Raw genomic sequence first — 8,428 nt, 5'->3', positions numbered from 1 at the left:
TGCAATAAAGAATGCTGTGGAAGCTAAGGGGTTAATCCTCTACATTGTGTAAAAAGGCTGTTTGATGCTGTCTGCTCTGATCCTCGCCTTCTTCCACGGTCTCCCAACCATCTCCTGATACAGAGTACAGGTTTAAGTACAGAGCCTTGGGCGCACTCTGCACATGCTCACTTTGGTGTATACTGCTAGAGAGTTTTTTTTTACTTTGGAAGATGCATGTGTTTGGCACAGGGCCAATCAGCACTGTCCAGACAAACTCCTCCTACAAGCTTTTTTTTTTTTTTTTAAAACAGAATGGCTTTAAAAAAACTTAAAGCAATACATGTCATTTGCAGACAGGATTTTATAAACAACAAATATATCTTAAGAAGGCAGTGCACTGTTTGACACTGCAGCTCCAAGAAAAATCTGCAATTATAGTGTCACAGGGAGTGGATGATCGTGTGATTTCTCAGCTGCTGAACATAGTCCTTAGCCTGATCGAAGCCTGTAATTGGTTGTTCTTTAGGAGGCGAAGGACCCTCCACCAACTTGACAATGTAATGGCAGTGCACCTTGTCCATGATGCCGAATCTGCCTCGTGCGTAGTAACGAATCCTCTTGAGATATGTTCCTTTGTTAGAAAACGACTCAGCTATATAGAGATTGGACCCGTACTCCACTTGGTGATTTCTTACAACCAAGTCCTGGGTTTCAAACAAGACCTCTTTCATGACCTTTGCTCCTTTGTTGTCATTCCAGCTGAGCAATAGCTTGGTCTATAGACATCCCTCTGATCAGTTTGGCCAAATAACAAATCTTATCTGGGCTATATTTGATCTGCCTCCGACAGTGGAATACCTCTACTGGCCTTCACGGCTCATCAGAAAGTTGAGTTGGATACACAAATCTGTTTTTCATCTCCCAACCACGTCTCTCCAGAGCAGCAGTAGTGTTGATACAGCTCTAAAAAAAAGTAGGCTGCCAGCAGCGGACACCCCTCGGTGGATCTGGAATAATGACCCCCATAATAATGCACTTATGGCCACCACCATCATGGACTCAGTTTACGCACCCTCCTACAAGCTTTAACTAGACACTGATAGAAGTCATAAGACTTCTATATACTGCTGATGAGAAAAGGTATTTCAAAGTTTATATTTACTAAAATAATTGCATTTCCATGTTCTGTGTACTGTGGGAGTCCAGATATAGTAAAGGTAGGTTCCTGAGTTTAGTAATACATTAAATGCCCGTCTGAATGAGCCATTAGCAGGAAAGGCTTAAAACCCTTATCAAGGTGTTTTTTGGTGTTTTTATCTCACTGAGGGATTTTTTTCACTTCATGTGTTGGACATGCAAAGTGAGGGGAATTCCCCCATCTTAGACAGTTGTTACCAGAACAGGTATCCCTGCTGGATAATTTGCATCTCACCTCTTGCTAAACCATAAAAGTTTGGATTCCTCCTCACCTTCTTTTAAGGTGACAATGATCAGTAAAAATAAAAGAGTGAATATGCCTTAACCTGCCTGGCGGTCTTCCCGAGTCTGACTCGGGGTTAGATTTTCCTGCTGCGAGCGGAAACCCCGAGTCAGACTCGGGCTTGCCTCGCTAGATCCACAGGCACAAGTTACTTACCTTGTCCCTGGATCCAGCGATGCCACCGCGCTGTGTGAGCGAGTGGGACCTCGCTCGATTCACACAGTGCCTCCGTGTGACGCCGATCTCCGTTCCCTGCGACGTTACGACGCACGGGGACGGAGAACGGCGCCAAATTCAAAAAAGTAAACAAACACCTTACATACAGTATACTGTAATCTTATAGATTACAGTACTGTATGTAAAAAAAACACACCCCCCTTGTCCCTAGTGGTCTGTCCTGTGTCATGCATGTCATTTTATATAATAAAAACGTTTCTTTCTCCCGGCAAACTGTAGATTGTCCATAGCAACCAAAAGTGTCCCTTTATGTCAAAAATGGTTTTAGATCAGCTAAAAAACAGCGATAATAAATTATAATCACTTGCAGAATTGTGCGATAGCGATTTGTGGGGAAATTCGTCATAAAAAAAAAAAAATAATGACAGCAACAATTCTGCAACTGAGCAAATTTCAGTGATTTTGATTTGATTACATTATTGAATAATTTTTATTATAATTATATTATTATTTGTTATAATTATTTATAATTATTTATTATATTATAATTTATAATTTTGTTTTTAAAAAAATATCATACCTGGGATGCCTATTAGAATCTTGTTTGGTCAGATTTAAGTGAGTTATTTCTAAAAATTACAGACCTACAATATAAAACGCCAAATTTCCTTGCAAATAATGGTACCGCTTTTAGCATGTTTTTTCTGACAGAATCATACCGCCAGGGAGGTTAATGAGAAACAGACAGAAAACAAAAAATATATATATAAAAAAGATTTGCCTTTACATACACTAACTGGCCTCAAAGTTGGAAATCCTCTGTCTCAAAGACATGCAATGATGGTTGGTGATGATCTTATATTTATGGGTGCCAGCAGGCATCACTACCTGGCCAATAAAATGTATTCCAATCACTATCTTCCCCACTGATAAGCTTGCACTGGCCATATCCTTCCTCCCCCACCCTGGTCTTTCTAAGGCAGACCATACATGGTTTGAATCTCGGCCGGTTCAGCAGGAATGAATGGCCAATTAGATAGATTGATCAACTTGGGTACAACAAGCCTGACGGATTCTCTTGTGATTGTCGCTAGCGACTGCTATAGCCACTAGTGATAATCACTGTCTTCTCCCGGGAAAATTGTCTGTGTTAATGGGGGAATCCTGCCAATTTCTTTCCTGCAAACTAATAAATTTGCACCGTGTATGGCTTGCCTAACACCCATTTTAACTGATGCAAACATGTGCGAAAAAGACACACAAAAAGTCTAATGTTGTCATTAATATATGTCATTGGTAGGGAGATTAGAGCGTAAGCTTTCTGAAGGACACAAATTCATCTGTATAAAAAATGTTTTCCTATATACATGAAAAGAATTGAAGACAAGTATGTCAGGAGGGAAAAAAAAAAAAAAACTCACAAAGCCATCAACAAGTTGGCCTCCAGCTACATCACTAACCTGATCATAAAATACCAACCAAAACTTTGTCTTCGTTCCTCCCAAGACCTGCTACTCTCCAGTTCCCTTGTCATCTCCTCCTATGCTCACTTCCAGGACTTCTCCCGAGCCTCTCCCATCCTTTGGAATTTCCTACCCCAATCTGTCCAACTATCTCCAACTCTATCAACTTTTAGGCGATCCAGTAAAACCTTTTTTCTTCAGAGAAGCCTATTCTGTCTCCACCTAACAACTGTACTTTTATTTTCTCCTTCAGATCATCCCCCACAGTTACTACTCTTGCATTACTTCACCCTCCCTTTAAGGCTGCATTCACACCTGAGCGTAGCGTTTTTTGGTCGTGTTGTCACATGTTTTGTATTCACACGTATTCACACGTTTGCATACAGCGTTGTCCGAAGTTTTTAAGCTTCGACGTTTTTTCAATAGGAAAAATTATCATCTCTTTCATCACTTGTTGCTATGTTTGTAGATTTTTTTATCTTCTGCCTGGGTGAAATATTATATTTCACAGAACAGATTAAAGCGACAAAACGACCGTAGAAACGCTCGTTGTCGCGCTAGACGCTTGAATCGAGCGTTTCCATTACTTTCTATGGGAATACAAACGTTCTAAAACCCCCCAATCCGCGCGTTTTGGAGTGGAGATGTGAACCATCTCCATAGAGAATAATGTATTTTTTCCCCTCTAGCGTTTTGGAGCTTCATGCTTCAGGCGACAAAACGCTCAGGTGTGAATGCAGCCTTAGATTGTAAGCTCTATCAAGCAGAGCCATCTGATTCCTCCTGTATAAAATTATATTGTAACTGTACTGCTTGCCCTAACATTGTAAAGTGCAGCACAAACTGTTGGCGCTATATACATCCTGTATAAAAATAATAATAAATTCATATTTAGTCAGAGTCAATGATCCTCAGCATTTTGTAAGTGTCAATGGTCACTTTTTGACTAGTTTGAACTTTGTTAAAAAAATATATATATATTTTTAAAACTACAAATGTTTGAAAAAAGCTTAAAATTCATATTTTATTTATAATCTTTTTTTTAATCCTGCTTAAAAAACATAAAATGGCAACCATGGGTTAGAGGACCTCCAACTGCTCACAAACCCACCGAACCAAAAGACTAGGATTATAAACACCAATTCTTTTTGTAGCGCTTTCCAGCCCCCAGCTCGTTGAACAATTTTATAGCTGTAGACCCACAAATGCAGCCTCTGTGCTGTAAAACAAATAGTGCATTGTTGCAGGTTGTATCTGTTTGTTTATATCCCAGTATGAGGGAATTTATAGAACGTATATAAATGTCTCCCAGGGCCATAAAAAGACATGTCAGTCGTGTAATACAGGGCATGTACGTGGGAGGTGAAGCAGTGTATCTTAGGGAGATGCTCAGTGGAGTGTGAATAGGACAAATTGTTAATGTAAAGGCTGAAATGTAGGAGGCGTGCATATCAATGAGAGGGTCAGGGGAAGGGGGGGATTTGATGGAATAGGGTTAGAGAAGTGGTCTTCTCCCTTGTTTTCAGGCAGTAGTATAATCCTATAACCCTGTAGCTGTCACCTGGGACTAGCATTTCAGCTGGTTGCCACCTTGCATCACATATGGAAGAGACCATCTTTGGAAGGTCCTCCCAGGGATGTCTCTCCTTAAGTCCCCCATTGTCCACCAACTTGAAAAGGTTTTTGTTGAGCATTAAATGGGATGGGACAAAACAAATCCTCCCTGTTTCTATTGGAGGCTGTTAAATCTGTCCCCTGTGACAATTTTATGGGTTTTAGGTAGGACAATAGTATCTATTTGAAACATGGTGGCCTTCAGCGTGACAATAGGACAGAATTAGATAGTTTAAGAAAGCCAATTAACCCCTCTGCCTCGTAGAAGCTGACCACACTTAGATAACGCTCATGGCCACATTAGGGAGACACAAACCTTTCACTTAGGTTGACAGTTGTAGATACATCTTCCCACACTCAGGCACATGTCCTCTTGTGCACCTTCTTCAGAGACACTCAACATAAATGTCTGTAAACACAGTTAAGTAAAGCCCTACACTCCAATGATCTCCCTTGTAAAGCAGAGCTGAATGTTAGGAAATTGCTGTTTTATATGCATGTTATTCTATAAAAGTGGACTTGTTGATCGTACTATTCCACTTGACATTTTGATACAGCGCTTTAAAAATAAAACACTCAAGCATCTATTTGGTTACTATTAGTAACATCTCTAATTTTCCTTTCCTTATCCTATTTTAAAAACTAGGGGCCAGATTCACATACATTTCCGCTACGTAGCGGCGGCGTAACGTAATCTATTTACATTACACTGCCGCAAGTTTGCAGCGTAAGTGCCTGATTCACAAAGCACTTACCTGTAAACTTGCAGCGGTGTAACGTAAATGCGCTCGGCGAAAGCCCGCCCAATTCAAATGGGGCGGGCACCATTTAAATTAGGCGCGTTCCCGCGCTGAGCGTACTGCGCATGCTCCGTTGGGTAAAATACCCGACGTGCATTGCGCTAAATGACGTCGCAAGGACGTCATTGGTTTCGGCATTAACATAAATGGCGTCCAGCGCAATTCACGGACGACTTACGCAAACGACGTGATGTCTTAAATTTCGACGCGGGAACGACGGCCATACTTAACATGGCTTAGAACACCTAGGGCTCAACCCTAATTTTTACGACGCGTATCTCGACGGAATCAACGTAAAGTTAGAGCGACGGGTAACGCGGACGTTCGGGGATCGCCGCAACTAGTCATTTGCATATTCTACGCTGACCGCAATGGCCTCGCCACCTAGCGGCCGGCATAGAATTGCATCCTAAGATCCGACAGTGTAAGTCAATTACACCTGTCGGACCTAGGGCTAGCTATGCGTAACTGATTCTATGAATCAGCCGCATAGTTAGGACGGGCGGATCACAGAGATACGACGGCGTATCAGGAGATACGCCGTCGTATCTCTTTTGTGAATCTGGCCCTAGGTTACTATTGGATGACATTGGAAATTCACCAAACATCGACAGTAATTCATTGTACATTCCTTTTCCCAATGTAAGGTATTATAGCCTAGTTCTTTATAAGTCTCAGATTATAGTATGTTTTATATGTAAGCCATAACTATTGAAAAATGTTTTGTTATACAGTATTTGTTAAGTGCAAGAAAACTGTTGATCCTACCAGCAATCTAGCTCTTACTGCTGTCCTGTGCACTATGCTTTGTTATATGAAGCAGTGCCAATGAACTCAGTTCACCTCCAAGTTCTACATAACACCCCCACTATGTTTCTGAGATGGGAGGCAGCTCTGTAATCCTAGCACATTTCGGGGGGTGATTTACTAAAACTAGAGAGTGCATAATCTGGTGCAGATGTGCATGGTAGCCAAATAGCATCTAACTTCAGCTTGTTCTGACTTGGTTTCTATGCAGAGCTGCACCAGATTTTGCACTCTCCTGTTTTAGTAAATCAACCTCTTCCTGTCCTGGGCTGACAATACATATAGGGCCAGATTCAGGTACCTGCGGCGCAGCGTAATGTATCCCGTTTACGTTACACCGCCACAAGTTTTCAGCGTAAGTGCCTGATTCACAAAGCACTTACCTGTAAACTTGCGGCGGTGTATCGTCAAGATGTCCTGCGCAAGCCCGCCTAATTCAAATGGGGCGTGTACCATTTAAATAAGGCGCGCTCCCGCGCCGGACGTTCTGCACATGCTCCGTTCGTAAATTTCCCGACGTGCTTTGCGCGAAATTACAGCGCCCCGACGTGTTTGTGAATAGTGATGTGCGTAACGTACTTACGCCGAAATTTTTTTTTTAAATTCGACACGGGAACGACGGCCATACTTTAACATGGCTTGTGTAAAGTTAAGCAATGAAAAAGATTGCTTAACTTTGCGACGGGAAAAACCGACGTTACGCACACGAGTAGCTTCATGGATCGCCGTAACTGCTAATTTGCATACCCGACGCAAACTCCACCCACCCTGGAAAACGACGCAAACTCCACCCAGCGACGGCCGAGGTACTGCATCCTAAGATCCGACGGTGTAAGTCAATTACACCTGTCGGATCTTAGGGCTATCTATGCGTAACTGATTCTATGAATCAGCCGCATAGTTAGAACTGGCGGATCACAGAGATACGACTGCGTATCAGGAGATGTGAATTATATATATATAATTTTATTATTATTATTAAAGGGCCCAGGGGTCTCCAGGGCCCCCGGATGGCAAACCCACCTTTTTTTTTTTTTTATAAAAAAAATTACATTTTTTTATATATATATATATATATATATATATATATATATATATATATTTTTTTTTTATTAAAGGGCTCAGAGGTCCCCAGGGCCCCATGTGGCAACCCCCCCTTTTTTATTTTTTTTATAAATGTTTATTTTTTTATTTTTGTTTATATTTTTTACTTTTTATTAAAATGCCCAGAGGTCCCCAGGGGCCCAAAGGCAACCTCCCTTTTTTTATGTATTTTTTATTAATGTTTATTTTTTTATTTTTTTTATTAAAGGCCCCAGAGGTTTATTTTTTATTTTTATTAAAGGAAGGGCCCAGAGGTCTCCAGGGCCCCGGATGGCTACCCCCCTTTTTATATATATATATATATATATATATATTTTTTTTTTTATTCTTTTTTTTGGAAATAATGCCCCCCCCCCACGCTTCTCAATTTGCGGCAGCCCCCCCCACCCAGTTCTCTGCTCCAGGGGGCCCATGCCTTAAGCTGTGTAAGGGGCCCCAAAATTCCTGATGGCGGCCCTGCGCATACCTCCCAACACGCACGGATTCTGCGGGACTTTCCCACACAGACAGCTTCTTCTGGCAGTCCCGCAAAAGGGTTAATTTTCCTGCACTGCAAGAGGAGGCAGCACGGAAGCAGGAGGAACCGGAGCGGTGTGTGGAGGACTGTGGCTGCTGAAGGGAAGAAAGCCGAGAGCCGGGCTAATGAAAGTCTGTGGCCCCGGCTGTTGGCACAGGTGAGAGGCACCCCCCTGCTCAACAACTTCAATTCGCCCCCCCGCTCAACAACTTCGACCCCCCCCAATTCTCGGCTCCAGGGGGCCCCTTCAAGACTCAAGCCCAGGGGCCCCCACCACCCTAAGTCCTGCCCTGGGCAGAGGACATTGCTGTGGAGGGATGTGAAGGTGGAGGCAGAGGACACTACAGGGGGGATCTGTGTGAAGTGTGGGGCAGGGAACATTACTGTGGGGGCTAGTGATGTGACGGGGCAGAGGACACCACTGTTAAGGGAAAACTGTGATGTAAAGGAGGACTGAGGAAATGATAAAATGAGATTGTGAGTT

General features: G+C 42.4%; 1 pseudogene; it reads right to left on the bottom strand.

Annotated features, from left to right (window-relative positions):
• Window positions 1-422: 422 nt before the first annotated feature.
• On the bottom strand, window positions 423-4,718 carry LOC120920050 (annotated as a pseudogene).
• Between the last annotated feature and the right edge of the window lie 3,710 nt (window positions 4,719-8,428).

Source organism: Rana temporaria, chromosome 13 (genome assembly GCF_905171775.1).
Source record: "Rana temporaria chromosome 13, aRanTem1.1, whole genome shotgun sequence".
Taxonomy (NCBI): domain Eukaryota; kingdom Metazoa; phylum Chordata; class Amphibia; order Anura; family Ranidae; genus Rana; species Rana temporaria.
This window is presented reverse-complemented; position numbering and strand designations above follow the sequence as displayed.